General features: G+C 40.6%; 1 protein-coding gene and 2 gene segments (V, D, J or C); 1 reads left to right on the top strand and 2 right to left on the bottom strand.

The window, feature by feature from the left end:
• Positions 1–23397, bottom strand: part of LOC306973752 (unconventional myosin-Ig-like) — a gene marked incomplete at its 3' end in the record, with an annotated part of 481166 nt that overhangs the window by 231732 nt on the left and 226037 nt on the right. The window lies entirely within an intron of this gene.
• LOC306973763 (Ig kappa-b4 chain C region-like) lies at positions 1256–3312 on the bottom strand. The segment is given in 3 exons: positions 3253–3312; positions 2713–2797; positions 1256–1690 (listed from the first exon to the last, which is right to left on the bottom strand).
• LOC306973764 (Ig kappa-b4 chain C region-like) lies at positions 17178–21411 on the top strand. The segment is given in 3 exons: positions 17178–17216; positions 19790–19874; positions 20872–21411.

Consider the following 23397-nt stretch of genomic DNA (forward strand, 5'->3'; position numbering starts at 1 on the left):
ATGATAATAAAACAATTGAAATGAGGGTTTCTCAGTAGCTTCAATTTGAGACTTAATTCAAGAAACATTCTTTGGTGTAAGACACTTGGAAAACTTAACAGCAGAGACTAAGTGTGTTTGCATATGTGTCCTCAGTAGGTCAGTGGTTCAACAATGATTCAATAAATATTGCTTAAACTGTAATTCCATTTTCTGTTTCCTGTTTTCTGCAAATAAATGAGTTTTTTACAATAAATCTAAAATCGGCTGAGTCATTCAGTTGTGCTGTGTAGCTCCAATGGTAGAGCGCTGGGTTCCCATCCTGGAAACCGCTGGAACGATTTCAACCACAACTCTTTATTTTTATTTGGGACTCGGCAAGCCCGTATTTGTGTAGAGTTATTGCTCAGTGATCGTGGTCTCAGGTGAAAGAGGCAGCTCGTTCAAACACACTCGTGACACTTTTCTAATGCTTTTCTCCTTTTACGTGCACACATTGTAAGATATTTCTCAGTACGGCTGTTATTGCTGTGCTTGTGTTAGAAAAATGACCTGAAATGACCATCAGGCCCACATCAGGCCCACATCAGGCCCACATCAGGCCCACATCATTATGGAGTTACAGCTCAGTGATAGTGCGCTGGTCTTCGGTGTAGGAGTTTGTTTGTTCAAATATGGCTTTGACACTTTTCTAATGCTTTCTCTTTTCCTGCCGGGACAAGAGTGAGGCCCGGTTGGGTGTGAGGCCGAGGGGGGGTTTGTGGCTTTAATTATTATTTGTTATTCAAACAAACACTGTAATCTAAAACAATGATTATTTTCCATAAACTAATAACATCTGGAAGTGACTTAATAAATAAGATACAATTAAAGCTAAATTAGTGTTGGATTAACATTGAAACTGTAAATGCCACTGACTCCAGGATTCTGTGTGTGATTCATTCATATAATATGTGAAATATATAAAATGGAAACCTAAGATGTAAACATGTATTAAAAAAACAGAGACATTGTTGCAATTTCTGATATTTTTTATTTATTAATGAGAAGATTTTCAAGATGTAAATTATTTATTTTTATATAAAAGAGGAGCAGACATGAGCAGAAAGCAGAGAGGAGTTTATTAAAGCAGATGTTAATGCAGAGCTCTGTATGTCAGCAGAAGTGACAGCAGGGGGCGCTGTGTCAGTCCTGGGAACACTGCAGTGCGCTCAGTGACAGCAGGGGGCGCTGTCTCAGTCCTGGGAACACTGCAGTGCGCTCAGTGACAGCAGGGGGCGCTGTGTCAGTCCTGGGAACACTGCAGTGCGCTCAGTGACAGCAGGGGGCGCTGTGTCAGTCCTGGGAACACTGCAGTGCGCTCAGTGACAGCAGGGGGCGCTGTGTCAGTCCTGGGAACACTGCAGTGCGCTCAGTGTGTGGGACACTGGACTCTGGGAGCCCTGTCTGGCCTCACAGCTCACAGCCACAGCGCCCTCCCTCCACTGCTGTGCGGTCAGCGTCAGGCCCACGCTCCAGCTGTAGTGGCCGTCCTTTAGCGGCAGCGCGGGGCTCCTCTGCTCCACAGCGCCCTCTATACCGGACACCTTCCAGGACACGCTCCAGTCTGACGGGAAGCCCTTGTTGGCCAGGCACATGAGGGTGGCCTTCCCCTGGGCCAGCTCCGACCTGGAGGGGGGCAGCACTGTGAGGGCGGGGGCCACTCGACCCACTGCGGACACAGCACAAGGGCCAATCAGAGACACATATGGGTTTATGACACTCACAGACACAACACATGTTTGTCAGTGTTTGGAAAATATTACAAATAAAGGAAAATAAAAAAAAGCAGAAAAAAGAAAAATAAGATAAGATTATTATTAAGATTTTTATTTTTTCCACAATATATTTATTTTCCCTTTTTTGTAGATGTTGTTTGAAACTGCGCAGGTGTAGAAACAGCTCTGTGAAGCGGAACGACTGAAAGGTTTCAGTGCTGCAAATAAACAGAAAAATCCCCAGAGTTTCCCATGAGACAAAGTCACATCCACTCTTTGCTTTTTCACTTTGTTACAATTATAATGGGGGATAAAGTTAAAGAATAAGGAAGATTTAATATTAAACACTTTGTAACATATAATAAAACCGTCCTCACATTAAAAGACATTAAGACATATTTTTGCTTTAATTTCAGGGGGGAAAAAACTTCTGATTTTGTAATGTTTTGTTTGTTATCAATTTACCACTGAGGGTTTTCATTCACAACAGAGACTTTCTTATTTCTATTTGATACATTCACCACTTTTTAAATTCACTGCCGTCTTTTGGATGTTGTAAAAGCACTTCCTGCACAGATAAAAGTTTGTTTTTCTTGTGTTAGTTCTGTTTTACGTTTTGGATTCTCCTGTTGCCAATACAACACTCTGACTGAGCAGCTCAACACTAAAGTTCTGTCTCTGCAGTGGCAAACCAAGGACGGACGTGGATGAGGACCTGTTCTATTTAAAACCTCATGTTAAACCTCTCGTCACATCTCCAGTAACAGCTGTAATTTAATACACGCTTGAATTTGATTCTATTTATTGGGTAAAAAAAGTCCGACAAGAGGCTCGGACGGATGTTTCCACAGAGACCGTCTTAAAATGGATAATGATTAAAATAAAGTCAGGCTTTAAAATGAAACAGAGTTAAATCAGAAAAACATGATTCAAGTTTTGAAGTAATTTTCAGAGAAAGTATAAAAAAGTGACTTACAGTTGAGCTCCAGTCTGGTTCCTCCACCGAACGTGACCCACAGTGATACAAACTCACAGAGCGCTCGTACAAAAACCTCCCAGTGCTAAGAGACTGGAGAGACCATTCAGCTGTTCACACTGATAATTCATTCAGCGAGTCAGGGATGAGTAAACAAAGCTTGTTTTCAGATATGGTTTATAAAACATTTAATTAAAATGTAAATAAGTCACAAAATGGTACTTTGTGTCAGAGGCCATTTATTCAACACAAAACAGGTGAATTAACAGAGTTTTGTATTTAAATCTTTGGGAATTCAAATGGGAAAAAATTTACAACGGAAAAAAATGATTTTTGTGCTTTTGTTGAACACGTTTCCTGCAGGACAATCGTTTTCATTAGATATACTGTCCATTTTAAGTGAGTTTTATAAAATAAAATACTCCTTGGACATAAAACAGTGAAGACGCAAGAACACAGCCCTGAGGGACTCCAGGGGAAAACCTTTAAATAAATGAAATGAAATGGATGCAGTGTCTTTCTGATCCTGATGTTACAGACCCTGCAGCTGATCAGATGTGGAGCCTCATTTCCATAGACACTTTGCATGGGCAGCTGCATGGTCCAGTGGTACTCTTTATATTCCTCAGAGGTGACTCTTTATATTCCTCAGAGGTGACTCTTTATATTCCTCAGAGGTGACTCTTTATATTCCTCAGAGGTGACTCTTTATATTCCTCAGAGGTGACTCTTTATATTCCTCAGAGGTGACTCTTTGCTCTGAAGCTCCTTCATGAAGCTCCTCATCTCCAACATGACTTTGATGTGTGTCCTCGTGTGGACTGTCCTCTGCTGCGTCTTCATCACAGAGTCCAGAGGACAGACAGTGACAGTGACTCAGGTCCAGACTGTGAGCGCCGCCCTGGGGGACACCGTGAACATACAGTGTTCTGTCAGTCAGGATGTGTATTATCACGGCAGTTATGGTCACCTCTTATACTGGTACCAACAGAGAGATGGAGAAACTCCTAAAGCTCTTATCAAATTTGCAACAAGTCGAGTGTCAGATGTTCCCAGTCGTTTTTCAGGCAGTGGATCTGGGTCCAGCTTCACTCTGACCATCAGTGGAGTTCAGCCTGAAGATTATACTGTTTATTACTGTCAGAGTTATCACACCATCAACAGTCAGGCTGTGTTCACACAGTGAAAAAGCCTCGTACAAAAACCTCCTCAGACTGAAGTGAAACTGAGCGGCAGCTGCTCGCACTTCACTGAGTCTGAAGCCGACGCTGCTGAAACATCACTGCAGTATTTAAGACAGACTTAAGTCCATTAAAGCTTTAAAAAAAGAATAAAATAAATCCAAATCAAACACTGGCATCTGTATTTAAATTTCAGTGAAAGGAAACAATTAAAACAAGATAGTAAAAAACGTTCTCAATATTTGTCACATTAGAAAAATCCCAACACTATCGCTCCAAACTCCGAAACCTTAACGTAAAATGCTATATTTATGTTTGAGCTTGATGTGTGAGCAAGTGTAGAAGATGAAACATTTCATGTCTGTAGATACAATATGAAGAGTTCAAATTTAGTTATGAAACATGAATATTATGATTCCTTATGGGAGAGAAACACAAGCAGTGCTAATAAATGTGTTAGAGCTGCAGTAATAATAAAAAGTGCACTTGGGCCGAGCTCACTGCGCCCTCGGGCTTTAGGCAAATACACCGTGTTTAGTTCAGGGTCCAAGACTTTCTGAAATGGTCGGCTTAGATCTGCAATTCCACCTAAACATCACAAAAAAATGGAAAAAGTGTATTCTGTGTCTTTTGCTTCTTTTGTGTGTTTTATTAGAATAATGCACACATTTAATGTACTTTGGATTTTTTGTATTTGAGCTTTGTTTTGTTGCTCAATACTGTAAATATTTATTCATAAATAGGGAAACAAAGTAAATAGTGATGAAGGAAAAACCGAGCCCTGAGGGAACCCATGATGAACAGTTTTAAAGAGCGGATATTCTGTTTTTTGTAAGTATTTGGCATAATCTCAAACACATCTTCATTCTATATCTTACACTTTCCATTAGCTTCACTTCTGAGATATTTGACGAAATCTCCACCTGCTCCCCTTCACTGTGCAGCTGTTTTAATAAAGAGTATAAATAAAACATCACAAGGAGCTTGTTAGGAGCTATTGCCACGCTGCTGAGAGCAGAAAAACCTGCGTGTGATGTTGGTTTTAAAGGACTTTCAGCCAAAAGGTGAATCTGGAGGTTTGGACCTAATCCTCAGTCCTCAGTAGGTCAGTGGTTCCTGTATGTGTGTTTGCATATGTGTCCTCTGTAGGTCAGTGGTTCCTGTATGTGTGTTTGCATATGTGTCCTCTGTAGGTCAGTGGTTCCTGTATGTGTGTTTGCATATGTGTCCTCAGTAGGTCAGTGGTTCCTGTATGTGTGTTTGCATATGTTTGGTGGTCCAGCCGTTAAGAGCCCAGTGCTGCTCCTTCAGAGACACTCCCACACCAACAACACAATGAGCCTGATGTCCCTGCAGCTGTTCCTGCTGGCCCTGGGGCTCCTGGGTCGGGGTGAGGACATCTCTGGGTCACACACTGCTCCTCTGGACACCTGCGGGGTCTGTCTCAATAACTCTTCTTGTGTTTTTCAGCTTCTTCAGGAGCAGAAATCCTCCTGACTCAGACTCCTGCAGCTGCAGCTGTGGAGAGAGGAGCCTCGACCTCTGTCAGATGTCAGTCCAGTACAACTGTTTCTAGCTATCTTGCCTGGTATCTTCAGAAAGGAACAGAACCTCCAAAGCTCCTGATCTATGCTGCTACAACTCGTCACACTGGAGTCTCCAGTCGTTTCAGTGGAAGTGGTTCAGGATCTGATTATTCTTTGACCATCAGTGGATTTGAGGCTGAAGATGCAGGAGTTTATTATTGTCAGCAGGGGAGCAGCACACCGTTCACACAGTGAAAAAGACTCGTACAAAAACCTCCTCAGACTGAACTGAAACTGACTCGCTTCACTGAACTCACAGACTTTATGACACGTACGACCATAAAACCCCAACAATCTACTTATAATATTTATTACAATAAAAGTAAAACTCTTCACACACAAAATTATTCAAATAAATCATAATTATGACTATTATTAATAAAATAACTTCCAATGCTTCAAATGAAAAATAAAACTGAAAATAAACAACAGTAAAACACAAGTTATGCATTGATTAAATACGTCTTGTTCTACATTAGTGGATTTTTCAGACTAAACTTTTTTAACGACTCGTTATGAACTCCTTTAAATCCTCAAAGACCAAAGTATAAAATGATAATAAAACAATTGAAATGAGGGTAAAACATTCAAAAGACTTGGATGAAGCCGTGAAGCAAAGCGTGTCCGTGTTCCTGAGTGTTAAAGCCAGTCTGAATAAATGAGCCTGGGTTTAAAAAGGACAAAGTCAGGGACGGTTTATGTCTGGATATCCATTATTCCAGAGTCTGGGCCCGTCTCCCCAGTGTTTAGTCCTGACTCTGGGGAAGTCCAGCAGGAGCTGATTTAACCACCTCAACGCTCTGAGTCACAAACATTCTGGAGTTCAGACGAGGACAAGAGGGCTTTGAAATCAAACACTTTTTAAATCAACTCAACACAAACTGGAAACGAACCAAAGAGACTGGGCTGAATCTGGAAAACTATTACTTAGAATATTACAGTTTTTATGTTAAGATTTTCTATTTTCCCTCAGATTGAATCAATTCTCATTCACGATGTGGACCTCGATTTTTATACTTTTGCCACTTTTAACTGTATATGTGCTGTTGATTCGTGGCTGTTGCAAAAACACTTTCCCCTTTGTGCACGAATAACGGTTTCTCAGTAGCTTCAATTTGAGACTTAATTCAGGAAACATTCTTTGGTTTAAGACACTTGGAAAGACTCAACAGCAGAGACTTCAAATGATTAAAGTAAAGTGAGGTTTTTAAAATAAAATGCTGACAGACAAATAAATGAGTGACCTTCAGAATCAGTGTTTTATATTTGTGTCCTCAGTAGGTCAGTGGTTCCTGTATGTGTGTTTGAACATGTGTCCTCAGTAGGTCAGTGGTTCCTGTGTGTGTGTTTGCATATGTGTCCTCAGTAGGTCAGTGGTTCCTGTATGTGTGTTTGAACATGTGTCCTCAGTAGGTCAGTGGTTCCTGTGTGTGTGTTTGCATATGTTCTACAAAATAAATAAATCATAATCTATTAATACAAGTCAGAATCAGAAGAGGATTTATTGCCGTTTCAGATGTTTTTTCCTTCATATTTTGTTTGAGGGAAAACAGCTGCTTAATAATAATTCTTTAACTGATTCTGATTCTGGACCTGCTTTGACCAAACCTCTCATTACAAACAAATCACCCGAGACACTTTAACCAACAGCCTTTAGGTCTGACACCGTTTGGAGTTTGAAAATGGTCAAAATAACTCACAATATAATAATAATAACTAATAATATGAATAAATATGAAAGTAAGGGCACGTGATAAAGGAGGAGCAGTGGGCGACGGCAGGACCTCCAGATGTGGAGCCAGGCTGATGGTCAGAAACACCAGGAGGATTCACTTATTGTACATGTTTTTAGTGGCAGGGGAAACCGGAGGAAACCTACACAGACACAGGGAGAACATGCAAACTCCACAGAAAGGCCCCGTCCAGGTGGGAATCGAACCCGGGACCTTTTTCCCTGCAGCCTTGAGGCTAAATCACGTGGTGTGAATGAGTTGCATTAATGCTTTAATATTATAGATTTTAAATATGAAAATGGTTCCTGCCTATTGTAAACGTGTGCTTCATGTGTGGTCATGAACATGAACTAAAAAGAGGCCGATGTCGCCCCCGTGTGGACAATTAGAGGCACAACAGCGAGAGGGTCGTCACAGTTTAACCAATTCTTCAGAGATGGGCAGAGTCACCAAAACATTACTTTAACCTCTTAACCCCCACCTGAACTGAGAACATTTTCTCCACTTTGGCTTTACCTAAATCTTAAAGCTTCTTGAAAAACTGTCAAAATAACCACAAAACCGAAAACAATGAGCGATAATTCCAATGGTAAACTGGCCTCAGCAGCTGCACAAACCTCAGGGCGGTTCCTGAACGCAACTCCCGAGAGACTCCTCCCACTTTGCATGAATAGCTGCATGGTCCAGTGGGACTCTTTATATTCCTCAGAGGTGACTCTTTATATTCCTCAGAGGTGACTCTTTATATTCCTCAGAGGTGACTCTTTGCTCTGAAGCTCCTTCATGAAGCTCCTCATCTTCAACATGACTTTGGTGTGTGTCCTCGTGTGGACTGTCCTCTGCTGCGTCTTCATCACAGAGTCCAGAGGACAGACAGTGACAGTGAGTCAAGCCCAGACTGTGAGCGCCGCCCTGGGGGCCACCGTGAAGATACCATGTTCTGTCAGTCAGGATGTGTATTATCACGGTACTCTTGGTCACGACTTATCCTGGTACCAACAGAGAGATGGAGAAACTCCTTAAGGTCTTTTTTACTGGGCAACAACTCGAGTGTCAGATGTTCCCAGTCGTTTTTCAGGCAGTGGATTTGGATCCAGCTTCACTCTGACCATCAGTGGAGTTCAGCCTGAAGATTATACTGTTTATCACTGTCAGAGTTTCCATGACAGTCCATATGTGTTCACACAGTGAAAAAGCCTCGTACTAAAACCTCCTCAGACTGAAGTGAAACTGAGCGGCAGCTGCTCGCACTTCACTGAGTCTGAAGCCGACGCTGCTGAAACATCACTGCAGTATTTAAGACAGACTTAAGTCCATTAAAGCTTTAAAAAAGAGATTAAAATAAATCCAAATCAAACACTGGCTTCTGTATTTAAACTTAATGAATGACTGAAAGGCTCAAAGTTCAGAGTCTGAGAGACTAATGAATCTAATCCACTGAGTAAAGATGTAAGAGGAGAAGAAAAAATCTTCAGCTTGATTTTGAGGCTTTTACAAGAAATGAACATCTGGAAGAATTCTCTTTGTATTTTCTTGTTTGCATTTTCCTAAAATAAAGTTTTTGTCAAACCAAATAACAGTGAAAGGAAACAATTAAAACAAAATAGTAAAATACTTTCTCAATATTTGTCACATTGGAAAAATCACGACACTATCGCTCCAAACTCCAAAACCTTAACGTAAAATGCTATATTTATTTTTGAGCTTGATGTGTGAGCAAGTGTAGAAGATGAAAACTTTCATGTCTGTAGATAGTGACCTCCCTCTCTCCTGGTGCAGCTGAATTTGTTTGCCTTTTTCAGTGAATTGTTTGCCTTTTTCAGCGAACCACGTTGTTTTTCTGGATACTTTTGTACGTCTTTACCGTGTTATTGTGGAGGTTTGGTGGATTTGTTTACTTTGAGAGTCCAAAATGGTCCTGAAGAAAGCAGCTTTTTGAAGGTAAACAAACTGCTAGCTTATCAGCTAAATCCATTTGAGATCTACAAACATCTTCTTCTGAGACACTGAACAGTGAAGAGGCACCAAGAGCCCCCACACCTGCAGCACGGAGGAGGCGTCACAAGAGGAGCTACAGGAAACAACAAAAGGGACCAACGAGGAGATGGTGATAGACTGTGGAGGGAGCTGTGCAGGAGGAAGAGGAAGGACGAGGTGGAGCTGACCAGTGCAGGACACCACGCTCTGAGACGGGGACAAGCCCAGGAGGCGGTGCACCGTTTCAGATGATCAGAGGAGACAGAGGGCAGCTACAGTTTCTCCATCCTCCAAGGTCATGCGGGTGGAGTGGCTGAAGGACAACGAGATCATCGACCCGGCCGAGGACAGGAACTTCTACATCACCGTGGACCACAACCTGATCATCAAGCAGGCGCGTCTGTCCCACACGGCCAACTACACCTGTGTGGCCAAGAACATCGTGGCCAAGCGCAAGAGCTCCACCGCCGTGGTCTACGGATTTCCCATCAACCAGTGCTCCTCCTGTGACCAAAACAGTGAAGATGGCGGCCGCGACACAACGATCTTTCGCCAAAAAAAAAAAAAAAAAGAGTGGTGCCACTGAATGGGTGCTGCTGCCGGATGCTCTCTCATCGAATGCAATTTCTCCATCTGTGAGATCAATAAAGTACCATCTTATCTCATCTTATCTTATCTTATACAATATGAAGAGTTCAAATTTAGTTATGAAACATGAATATTATGATTCCTTATGGGAGAGAAACACAAGCAGTGCTAATAAATGTGTTAGAGCTGGAGTAATAATAAAAAGTGCACTTGGGCCGAGCTCACTGCGCCCTCGGGCTTTAGGCAAATACACCGTGTTTAGTTCAGGGTCCAAGACTTTCGGAAATGGTCGGCTTAGATCTGCAATTCCACCTAAACATCACAAAAAAATGGGAAAAGTGTATTCTGTGTCTTTTGCTTCTTTTGTGGGTTTTATTAGAAGAATTCACACATTTAATGTAGTTTGGATTTTTTGTATTTGAGCTTTGTTTTGTTGCTCAGTACTGTAAATATTTATTCATAAATAGGGAAACAAAGTAAATAGTGATGGAGCAAAAACCGAGCCCTGAGGGAACCCATGATGAACAGTTTTAAAGAGCGGATATTCTGTTTTTTGTAAGTATTTGGCATAATCTCAAACACATCTTCATTCTATATCTTACACTTTCCAGTAGCTTCACTTCTGAGATCTTTGACGAAATCTCCACCTGCTCCCCTTCACTGTGCAGCTGTTTTAATAAAGAGTGTACATAAAACATCACATGGAGCTTGTTAGGAGCTATTGCCACGCTGCTGAGAGCAGAAAAACCTGTGTGTGATGTTGGTTTTAAAGGACTTTCAGCCAAAAGGTGAATCTGGAGGTTTGGACCTAATCCTCAGTCCTCAGTGGGTCAGTGGTTCCTGTATGTGTGTTTGCATATGTGTCCTCAGTAAAAAAAAAAAAAAATAGAGCTGTTTTATAATTGACAGAAGATATAATGTATATACTATATGAATTGATTGTATGAATCTAAATCATGATGAAACATTATGTAAATGATAAACCAGTAAAACTTCAGAAACACGTTTCTTATGAATAAAAGTGGGGCTGTTCCTCTGTTTAAAGACGACCTGCAGCAGAAGTGTCTGATCACCAACATTTACTGTTTATTATTAAGGAACCACATTAGTGACTTTGAATCCATAAAAAAGAAGCAAAAGCAAAAGAGACGAGGGGTCTATTATTAATCTTCAAAACCAAACTAAAGGTTTTAGTGATTTATTTAAACACTTCCCAAACAAAACAGACAAAACAGATTCATGAGAAAATCCATGTCCACCCAAATGTTCTTGCACTTCATGATAATTTGTCCCATAAACTCCTGCCTCAAACCTGTCACACCAAAGCTCAGACCATGTTTTTCATCGGAATAACATCACATTTGGCACAGTGAATCTAGACATAGTGAAATCAAAGACTAAGCCACGTTTTTTTTAAACTGTTACACCGTCTACTCATAACGCCGCGGTGAAGAATGCTCACAGACATAAGCCCAAAGAGCTCATATCCAGGTCACTAATGCACCAGCCGAAACTGAACAGAACGCAGCCATTCATGTATAGCTTGCTCCCAGGACAGCGCCCCCTAGCTATACCTTAAAAATTGCAGTTTGGACGCACAGGAAGTCAGCACTTTTGACTTTCAATTGGCTTTTTAAGTGGCTCGTTAAGTGGATTGTTGAGTGGTTTGTTAAGTGACCCGCCCATCCTCTAGAGTTCTTATTCTGGCAGCATGTTGGCCTCTGTCACAGCTTCTTCTGATATTCGTCAATTTTCCCACTTTCCCATTTTCCCATTCACAAAAGCCAAAGTTTTAGACTGCATACACTGCGTTCCAAATTATTATGCAAATGACATTCTTCTAAGATTTTCTAAATTGTCAACTCAAATGAGAGTCAGCATAATTCTCAAGTCTTTAACTGGTAGAGGGTCATTTAAATGTGGTGGAAAAAATCTCCCAGTGATAACAGTATTTTTTCAAAAGTAAATATAGTAAAAACTTCAAAATCCACTGTTCCAAATGATTATGCAACTCATCGTTTCAATACATTTTAAAGCTTGTAATTAACTGAAAATGGTCATTTGTTGTATTTGTAGCATTAGGAGGTCATATTTACTGAAATCAAAAGCTATTTCAATCAAAAAAATATTAACAGGTGAAGTTATATTGTACCATAGGAGCCCTTGTGTGATAGCAGCTTCAACATTCTTAAATCCATTAAACTTGTGAGTTTTTGGACAGTTTCTGCTTGGATTTCTTTGCAGGATGTCAGAATAACCTCCCAGAGCTGCTGTTTGGATGAAAACTGCCTCCCACCCTCATAGAAGTGTTTTTTGTTGAGGCTCCAAAGGTTCTCAACAGGGTTGAGGTCGGGGAGGTGGGGGTCCACATCATGAGTTTCTCTCCTTTTATGCCCATAGCAGCCAGTGATGCAGAGGTTTTCTTTACAGCAGGACATGGTGCGTTGTCATGCATGAAGAGGAATTTGTTCAGGAAAGCACGGCTCTTCTTTTTGTAGCATAGAAGAAAGTGGTCAGTCAGAAACTCCACATATTTTCAAAGGTCATTTTCACACCTTCAGGGATCCTAAAGGGGCCGACCAGCTCTCTCCTCATGACTCTGGCCCAAAACATGACTCCGCCCACTCCTTACTGACGTCACAGCCTTGTTGGGACATTGTGGCCATTCACCAACATCCACTACTCCATCCATCTGACCATCCAGGGTCACACGGCCTCATCAGTGAACAAGACTGTTTGAAAATGAGTCCTCATGTATTTCTGAGCCACTGCAGCCGTTTCTGTTCATGAACATTCAATTAACAGTTTAGGGGAGGCCGGATAGAAGGTTTATGCACAACTGCAGCCTCTGGAGGGTCCTACACCTTCATGTTCAGGAGACTCCAGAGGCACCAGCAGCTTCAAATACCTGTCTGCTGCTTTGTAGCATCTGTTCTCCTAATCTGATGTGTTTGTCTGGCAGAAACCGTCCATATTGTCCCATTATCTGCACAAAACGGAGTGTGCTCTGAATCATCCACAAATCTCTTATCAGTACGATGATTACACTTAATCTTTCATGAAATATCGAAGGTTTTCATACCTAGACCAAGGCATTCAACTATTTCACGCTTTTCATCAGCAGAGAGACCCTTTTTCTTTCCAATATTGCTTGAAAATGATGATGTGGAACACCCTTTTTCAGTAGTTTTTCCCGTAACTGGACTTAACCTGAAAACGAATCATCCCAGGTCTCTGAGATTAATGTCAGTGATTCAAAGAGCCCCAAGACACGATACCATCCATGAGTTTCATTATTTTTTTTATTTTTTTTTTACCTTTTTGACACAAAAATCCAATTTGCATAATAATTTGGAACGCAGTGTAATATAAATCTGAAAATTAACTCAATTAACTTAGCGCACATTTGTAATATTGTCTTTACGTTTTGTTCATAGTTTGTGAACAGCTGCTGGGACACATCGAGCTCAAACATGAATATAGCATTTTACGAGGGTTTAAGGTTTTGGAGTTTGTCCATTTTTAAAAATGTAATTTTAAAAAAATGAGATTTTTTTTTCAATGTGACAAATGTTTATAAAGTATTTTACCCTTTTGTATTTTAATTTGGCTCTTTCACTGTTATTTGACTTGAAAAGAAGTTATATTCAGGAAAATGTAAACAAGAAGAATGAGAAGAATGTTTTATCAGTCACTCAGACTCTGAACTTTGGGCCTTTCAGTCATTCATTAAATACAGATGCCAGTGTTTCATTTATATTCATTTTGTCCTCGTCCTAAAAGCTTTAATGGACTTAAGTCTGTGTTAAATACTGCAGTGATGTTTCAGCAGCGTTGGCTTCAGACTCAGTGAAGTGCGAGCAGCTGCCGCTCAGTTTCACTTCAGGCTGAGGAGGTTTTTGTACGAGGCTTTTTCACTGTGTGAACACCCACTCACTGTTGATGTAGTGAACACTCTGACAGTAATAAACAGTATAATCTTCAGGCTGAACTCCACTGATGGTCAGAGTGAAGCTGGACCCAAATCTACTGCCTGAAAAACGACTGGGAACACCTGACACTCGATTTGATATTGTATGAAAGAGTAGCTTTGGGATTTCTCCATCTCTCTGTTGGTACCAGTGCAAGTTGTCATTATTTTGCACATTGTGACTGACAGAACATGGTATTTTAACAATGTCCCCCAGGGCGGCCATTACGGCTCCATCCTGACTCACTGTCACTGTCTGTCCTCTGGACTCTGTGATGAAGATGCAGCAGAGGACAGTCCACACGAGGACACACACCAAAGTCATGTTGGAGATGAGGAGCTTCATGAAGGAGCTTCAGAGCAAAGAGTCACCTCTGAGGAATATAACGAGTCACCTCTGAGGAATATAAAGAGTCACCTCTGAGGAATATAAAGAGTCCCACTGGGCCATGCAGCTGCTCATGCAAAGTGTCTATGTAAATGAGGCTCCACATCTGCACAGCTGCAGGGTCTGTAACATCAGGATCAGAAAGACACTGCATCCATTTCATTTCATTTATTTAAAGGTTTTATGTCTAAGGAGTATTTTATTTTATAAAACTCACTTAAAATGGACAGTATATCTAATGAAAACGATTGTCCTGCAGGAAATGTGTTCAACAAAAGCAAAAAAATCTTTTTTTTTCCATTTTAAATTTTTTCCCATTTGAATTCCCAAAGAATAAATCCAAAACTCTGTTAATTCACCTGTTTTGTGTTGAATAAATGGGCTCTGACATAAAGTACCATTTTGTGACTTATTTACATTTTAATAAATGTTTTATAATCCATATCTGAAAACAAGCTTTGTTTACTCACCCCTGACTCGCTGAATGAATTATCAGTGTGAACAGCTGAATGGTCTCTCCAGTCTCTTAGCGCTGGGAGGTTTTTGTACGAGCGCTCTGTGAGTTTGTATCACTGTGGGTCACGTTCGGTGGAGGAACCAGACTGGAGCTCAACTGTAAGTCACTTTTTTATACTTTCTCTGAAAATTACTTCAAAACTTGAATCATGTTTTTCTGATTTAACTCAGTTTCATTTTAAAGCCTGACTTTATTTTAATCATTATCCATTTTAAGACGGTCTCTGTGGAAACATCCGTCCAAGCCTCTTGTCGGACTTTTTTACCCAATAAATATAATCAAATCCAAGCGTGTATTAAATTACAGCTGTTACTGGAGATGTGACGAGAGGTTTAATATGAGGTTTTAAATAGAACAGGTCCTCATCCACGTCCGTCCTTGGTTTGCCACTGCAGAGACAGAACTTTAGTGTTGAGCTGCTCAGTCAGAGTGTTGTATTGGCAACAGGAGAATCCAAAACGTTAAACAGAACTAACACAAGAAAAACAAACTTTTATCTGTGCAGGAAGTGCTTTTACAACATCCAAAAGATGGCAGTGAATTTAAAAAGTGGTGAATGTATCAAATAGAAATACAAAAGTCTCTGTTGTAAATGAAAACCCTCAGTGGTAAATTAATAACAAACAAAACACTACAAAATCAAAAGTTTTTTTTCCTGGAATTAAAAGCAAAAATATGTCTTAATGTTTTTTAATGTGAGGACGGTTTTATTATATGTTACAAAGTGTTTAATATTAAATCTTCCTTATTCTTTAACTTTATCCCCCATTATAATTGTAACAAAGTGAAAAAACAAAGAGTGGATGTGACTTTGTTTCATGGGAAACTCTGGGGATTTTTCTGTTTATTTGTAGCTCTGAAACCTTTCAGTCGTTCCGCTTCACAGAGCTGTTTCTACACCTGCGCAGTTTCAAACAACATCGATTTAAAAAAAAGAGAAAATAAATCAATTGTGGAAACACTGACAAACATGTGGTGTGTCTGTGAGTGTCATAAACCCATATGTGTCTCTGATTGGCCCTTGTGCTGTGTCCGCAGTGGGTCGAGTGGCCCCCGCCCTCACAGTGCTGCCCCCCTCCCGGTCGGAGCTGGCCCACGGGAAGGCCACCCTCATGTGCCTGGCCAACAAGGGCTTCCCGTCAGACTGGAGCGTGTCCTGGAAGGTGTCCGGTATAGAGGGCGCTGTGGAGCAGAGGAGCCCCGCCCTGAAGCGACCGGACGGCCTCTACAGCTGGAGCGTGGGCCTGACGCTGACCGCACAGCAGTGGAGGGAGGGCGCTGTGGCTGTGAGCTGTGAGGCCAGACAGGGCTCCCAGAGTCCAGTGTCCCACACACTGAGCGCACTGCAGTGTTCCCAGGAGTGACACAGCGCCCCCTGCTGTCACTGAGCGCACTGCAGTGTTCCCAGGACTGACACAGCGCCACCTGCTGTTATTTCTACTGAGATACAGAGCTCTGCATTAACATCTGCTTTAATAAACTCCTCACTGCTTTCTGCTCATGTCTGCTCCTCTTTTATATAAAAATAAATAATTTACATCTTGAAAATCTTCTCATTAATAAATAAAAAATATCAGAAATTGCAACAATGTCTCTGTTTTTTTAATACATGTTTACATCATAGGTTTTCATTTTATATATTTCACATATTATATGAATGAATCACAAACAGAATCCTGGAGTCAGTGGCATTTACAGTTTCAATGTTAATCCAACACTAATTTAGCTTTAATTGTATCTTATTTATTAAGGTATTAAGGTTATGGAAAAAATGATTGTTTTAGATTACCGTGTTTGTTTGAATAACAAATAATAATTAAAGCCACAAACCCCCCCTCGGCCTCACACCCAACCGGGCCTCACTCTTGCCCCGGCAGGAAAAGAGAAAGCTTTAGAAAAGTGGCACGTGTGTGTTTGAACTCTTTGACCTGAGACCACGATCACTATACATATTCTATACAAATATGGGCTTGCCAAGTTCCAAAAAAGAATAAAGAGTTGTGGTTGAAATCGATCCAGCGATTTTAGATTTATTGTAAAAAACTCATTTATTTGCAGAAAAAAGAAAATGGATTTACAGTTTAAGCAATATTTATTGAATCATTTTGTAATTATAATTAGGGGGCCCCAAAGATTTGAGAGAGTGCTCCAGCCCTGCAGAACACTCGATAGATGAAGCAATATTCTGGTGAGTCCCATATAGTACAAGGAACACACAGAGAGACGGACAGGAAACAGCCAAACTGAACTTTCTGTGATTGTATAGTTAAAAAAAAAATGAATTTGGAGCCAAAAACGTTCAAATTAAAGATTCTTTCTGGGAGAGAGGGGTAGTATATGTACGAGTCTAAAACTGTGGCTTTTGTGAATAAAATGGGAAAGTGGGAAAATTGACGAATTTCAGGAGAAACTGACAGAGGCCAACATGCTGCCAGAATAAGAACTCTGTGTATTTTCACAGGGGATGGGCGGGCCACTTAACAAGCCACTTAACAAGCCACTTAAAAAGCCAATTGAAAGTCAAAATGGCTGACATCCTGTGCGTCCAAATTGCAATTTTCAAGGTATAGCTAGGGGGCGCTGAAAAACCAGGGATGAGTTTGTGAAAACATAAGATGAGTCCAGACGTTTTCCATACAACACATACACACACATACAGGAACCACTGACCTACTGAGGACACATATGCAAACACACATACAGGAACCACTGACCTACTGAGGACACATATGCAAACACACATACAGCAAAAGCTGTTTTATTTCTAGGGGGAGTTTTTTTTTTTTACTGTTTTTTAACTTTTTGTTCTGAAGTTATGATCGATTGAAATAAACATAGAGTCAAACTCCACTCAGATCGACTGGAGTTTCCTCTGTGTGAGGATCAGAGACGCACTTACAGCCACAGCAGCACTTTCTATTTTAGCTTCAGCTTAAAATCCTTGTATGGAGTCCCTCAGGGCTCAGTTTTTGCTCCATCACTGTTTTGTTTCATATGTTTATTTATTTATTTCTAATAAAATACAGGAATTAAATATTAATAGAGTTTGTTTTAAACAATAAAAAAGTTAAATAAAGAAATTCAAAGAACAGTCGACATCTGTCATATATGATCCATCCAGTTTCTTCCACTTGTCCGTTGCCGGGTCGTGGGGGCTGTTGTTGGAGCTGCCCAAATCCCACTGCACCAGCCCCTTAGCTCCTCCTGCAGGTGGTGGGTCCACAGAAGGACGGCCATGGTTCAAACCGGGCCTGTTGGTCTCTCATAAGGGGCTTCTGAACCGCTCTTTGTTTGACCCGTCACCAAGGACCTGTTTGCCCTGGGAGACCCTACAGGGGCACGAAGCCCCCGACAACAGAGCTCCAGGATCATTCAGATGCTCAAACCCCTCCCCCACGTCAAGGTAGCGGTTCCAGGAGGGGTGTCATATATGAATAAAACACAATTTTGTCACACTTTTTATATTTAAGTTGAATCTAGCAAATAGTTTGAGTAAGAATCCGCTTTACAGATGATCACCTTGAGGAAACACTTTCATCATAAATAAAGGTCATTTCTATCATTCCTGTTTAATAATGTTGTGTTTGTGGCTGTTGTCGTGAATGAGGATAAACCGCTGGACATGTCTGAACATCTGGAGTGTGGAGACGTCCCTGAGGAGAGTTATTCTGGACAGAGTGGACGCTGAGACACTTTCAGACAGTCTACAAGCCTCAACCAAACACTGAGCTCAGCACAGTGATCGTCTCTGAGGCCAATGTGCACTTTTTATTCTCCTGCAGCTCCGTCACACGTTTATCAGCACCATTTGCCTCCACTCACTTTGATTTAGTTTTTACAAGGACCGTAATGTTCACGCTTCATATTTGAATCTGATCTCTTCATATCGTTGGAATCTACAAACACAGCGTCGGCTTCAGACTCAGTGAAGTGCGAGCAGCTGCCGCTCAGTTTCACTTCAGTCTGAGGAGGTTTTTGTACGAGGCTTTTTCACTGTGTGAACACATTCTGACTGTTGATATAGTTCTCACTCAGACAGTAATAAACAGCAGAGTCTTCAGGCTGAACTCCACTGATGGTCAGAGTGAAGCTGGACCCAGATCCACTGCCTGAAAATCGACTTGGGGCATCAGGGGTTCGGTTTGATATGCGATAAATAAGAGCTTTAGGAGGTTTTCCATATCTCTGTTGGAACCAGTAGAAGACATAGATGCCTCCACTGAATTTATGCAGATCTTGACTGAGAGAACACTGTATGTTCACAGTGTCCCCAAGGGCGGCGCTCACAGTCTGGGCCTGAGTCACTGTCACTGTCTGTCCTCTGGACTCTGTGATGAAGACGCAGCAGAGGACAGTCCACACGAGGACACACACCAAAGTCATGTTGGAGATGAGGAGCTTCATGAAGGAGCTTCAGAGCAAAGAGTCACCTCTGAGGAATATAAAGAGTCACCTCTGAGGAATATAAAGAGTCACCTCTGAGGAATATAAAGAGTCACCTCTGAGGAATATAAAGAGTCACCTCTGAGGAATATAAAGAGTCACCTCTGAGGAATATAAAGAGTCACCTCTGAGGAATATAAAGAGTCTCACTGGACCATGCAGCTGCTCATGCAAAGTGTCCATGTAAATGAGGCTCCACATCTGAGCAGCTGCAGGGTCTGTAAAATCGGGATCAGAAAGTCTCCATTTGAGGTAAAATCTCAAGGTTTTCCCATAGAGTCCCTCAGGGCTGTGCTCTTGCTCCTTCATTGTTTAATGTTTTAAGACTATTTTTAGTTTGCAATAATAACTTCAAAATGACAGTATATCCACTAAAAATGATCGTCGCTGCATTAGATGTGTTCAACAAAAGAATATGTAATTTTTGTTCGAAAATGTATCTGTCCATTTCATCATTTATCGTCATTTTTTCATTTAATATTTTTCACATTTTAATCCCCCAAATCCCCCAGTTTTGTGTTCTCTTACATAAAGTAGCATATTGTGACTTATTTACATTTCATACCGTTTTTTTGTTCCTTTTGGAGAGTTTATGTGTTTCATAAGCCATATCTGAAAACAAGCTTTGTTCATCCTTTACTCGCTGAATGTTTTCATCAGTCTGAGCAGCTGAATGGTGTCTCTAGTCTCTTAGCGCTGGGAGGTTTTTGTACGAGCGCTCTGTGAGTTTGTATCACTGTGGTTCACGTTCGGTGGAGGAACCAGACTGGAGCTCAACTGTAAGTCACTTCTTTTTCTTATTCATAAGAAAAATATGTTTAAACTTCATTAATGTTGTTCCTAATTCATCTCATTTGTAAAGTTTGAGTGTCTTTTATTAATTATAGAATGTAAACGTACCGTTATCTGTGTCTGTGCGTTTCTATCGTCCCCAAACAAGTTTAAGTTAAACAGATCTTTGACTCGGTGAAGATTTGCAGCAGTAAATGGAGACGGTAAAGACGGAGTCGAAAATATAGATTTAAAAATATTCATACAAATATAAATGTATTACTCAGTTTTTTATATGAAATATTATGAAAATGTTTCATCTTATTTTTGCGTCAAATATATTTTGGCTGATTATGATTTATCTACTTTTTGTTTTAAAGTGAGTTTATATAAAATAGTCTGTTGTTAAATCCGTCTATGGCTCTTGTTGTTCCTGACGTTTGTTTGATCTAAAACACAGAGACACGATTGAAAATAAATATTTGTCTCACATGGAAAATGTGACAGAAAATAGTGAAAACCAACAAAATGATGAATTATCAAATAAATAGTTTATTTTAACTGACACTTTTTTTTTTCTAACTGAACAAAGTTAAAGGTTTTATATAAAACATTTTCCTTATTTTTGTTTCTTCCAAAATGAATAAACTTAAACTTTCATTAGTTTCATTAGTTTTATCTGTTGTTTGTAAAGCGTTTTCTCTCAGATCAGTTTAAAAATATAAAAGTGAAGTGACTCTGTCTCAGGGGAAACTCTGGGGACGTTTGTCTTTAGCTCTGAAACCTTTCAGTGGTTCAGCTTCAGTGGAGTCTGTGGCAGCTGTTTTTCAAACCACATTCATTACAAAAGAGAGAAACATCATTTCATCTTTGTCCAAACTCCTGATTCTTTGTTTCTTTGTTTGTGCTGCTTTTATTGAGTCAAAAGGATCTTTGTGGTGACTCTGTGTCTCTGTGTCATAAACCCATATGTGTCTCTGATTGGCCCTTGTGCTGTGTCCGCAGTGGGTCGAGTGGCCCCCGCCCTCACAGTGCTGCCCCCCTCCAGGTCGGAGCTGGCCCAAGGGAAGGCCACCCTCATGTGCCTGGCCAACAAGGGCTTTCCGTCAGACTGGAGCGTGTCCTGGAAGGTGTCCGGCGCCGGTGTGAGCGCTGTGGAGCAGAGGAGCCCCGCGCTGCCGCTAAAGGACGGCCACTACAGCTGGAGCGTGGGCCTGACGCTGACCGCACAGCAGTGGAGGGAGGGCGCTGTGGCTGTGAGCTGTGAGGCCAGACAGGGCTCCCAGAGTCCAGTGTCCCACACACTGAGTGCACTGCAGTGTTCCCAGGACTGACACAGCGCCCCCTGCTGTCACTGAGCGCACTGCAGTGTTCCCAGGACTGACACAGCGCCCCCTGCTGTCACTGAGCGCACTGCAGTGTTCCCAGGACTGACACAGCGCCCCCTGCTGTCACTTCTGCTGAGATACAGAGCTCTGCATTAACATCTGCTTTAATAAACTCCTCACTGCTTTCTGCTCATGTCTGCTCCTCTTTTATATAAAAATAAATAATTTACATCTTGAAAATCTTGTCATTAATAAATAAAAAATATCAGAAATTGCAACAATGACTCTGTGTTTTTATTACCACTATAGTTTCATGATTTTATAATGTATTTTATTTTTTCATTAATAATTTAAATCATGTTTATATTTTATGAATGAATCACAAACAGAATCCTGGAATCAGTGACATTTACAGTTTCAATGTTAATCCAAAACTAATTTAGCTTTAATTGTATGTTATTTATTAAGTTATTAAGTTTATGTAAAATGTAATTATTTAGATTACAGTGTCTGTATGGAAAACAAATAATAATCAAAAGAGTTGTATTCATGTTCTCAAAATTAACTTTGTTTAAAAATTTGGTCTAGATTTTTCTACAGGTTTTTTTCAGAACTGTAATTTTTAAATGAAAGATTATATTGAATTATATTGACTTATTCCTTTACTTTTTGTGAATGAATTGTTTGTGAACAGCTGCAGGGTCTGTATCATCAACGTCAGTCTCTCAATTTATGTCACACATTTATTGATTCTGATTATTTTTCATTTTTTGTAATTATGTTTATATTTAGATTAAGCTTCATTTAAACAAACACTCAAACATCTTTTTAGTTTGCGAACAGTAGCTTTCAGCTCTCCTCCCCTCCCTCTAAAGACAGGAGTACCACAAGCTTCCAGCCTTGGTCCACTGCTCTTCTCTCTCTCCATCAATGACCTTCCCTCAGTTTGTTCCAGTGTCTCCATTCAAATGTAGCCGACGACACAGTTATTTACTCACATGGCAAAAACCCAACTCAAGCGTCAGATAAACTGTCCCAGTGTTCGGCCCATGTTACAAAATGGTTCCATCCGTCCTGCTTAAAACTCAATATCAATGAAACAGTCTCAATGTTCTTCCCAAGGTCCAACATCAAAAATACAACAGCAGAAATATATACGGCAGCTGAAGTGGTGTCAGAAAACAGACACCTTGGAATTACAACAGACTCAAACCGAACATTTAAAACCCAAGTTAACAAAGTCTGCAATAAAGTCAAATACAATATCTCCGACTTCCGGTTCCTCAGGTCACAACTCTGTCTGAAAGCAGCAAAAAGGTTCATGATGTTCCATGGTCCTTTTGCACATAACCTACTGTTTAACAACTTGTTCTCAAGCAAACGAAACATCACTAAAACCCTTAGAGTCACTTTATAAACGGACAGGACAAATTCTGGACAAAAAAAACAATCAGGAATCATCACTGCAACATCCTTCAACAGCACAAACTTTGACGCTGAGAAAAACTGATTAAGTGTTCAAACCTCTGCCTCACACATAAAACAATCCACAACCAATCATCTCCTCCACTCAGTTTGTCAGCATCAGAAGCCCCACATCTTCACAGCGGGTGACCAGAGTGTTAGGGTGACCAGAGTGTTAGGGTGACCAGAGTGTTAGGGTGACCAGAGTGTTAGGGTGACCAGAGAGGCAGCTCCAGGAAAAGGTATTGTCCCGTTTAGGAAAAGTGCCTTTTTCTGTAACTGCGGCCAAAGACTGGACTCCATCCCAGCAAACATCAGAGAGCTGTCCACATACTGACTGTTTAAAACACATCTGAAGAACTGGCTCATTACTGTCATGCAGCCGTTAAGCCCTGTCTGTACATGTATCACGTGACTCTTTTATTGTTTGCACTGTTTTGTATTTGTGTTTACCTGTATAGTGCAGTGACTGTGTCCTACTTTGTATTGTATTGCATTGCACTGATTTGTTTTATTGTTTTAGGAAGACTGTTTATATCTGTCCAGGGACGACGGATGAAAAATAGCCTTTTGGTTCATTTCCGATGCATTTACAGAAATGTTAAATAATGTACAGTGTCCCAGTCAAAAGAATTATTAAATACTAAATTAAAGATCATGCTGCTTTTAATAAATGTGTCATTTCATCATCAACTCTACATTTATTGAAAAAAAATATATATTATTTTAAAACATCTTT

The sequence above is a fragment of the Gobius niger genome, assembly GCF_951799975.1.
Source record: "Gobius niger genome assembly, chromosome: 14".
NCBI lineage: Eukaryota > Metazoa > Chordata > Actinopteri > Gobiiformes > Gobiidae > Gobius > Gobius niger.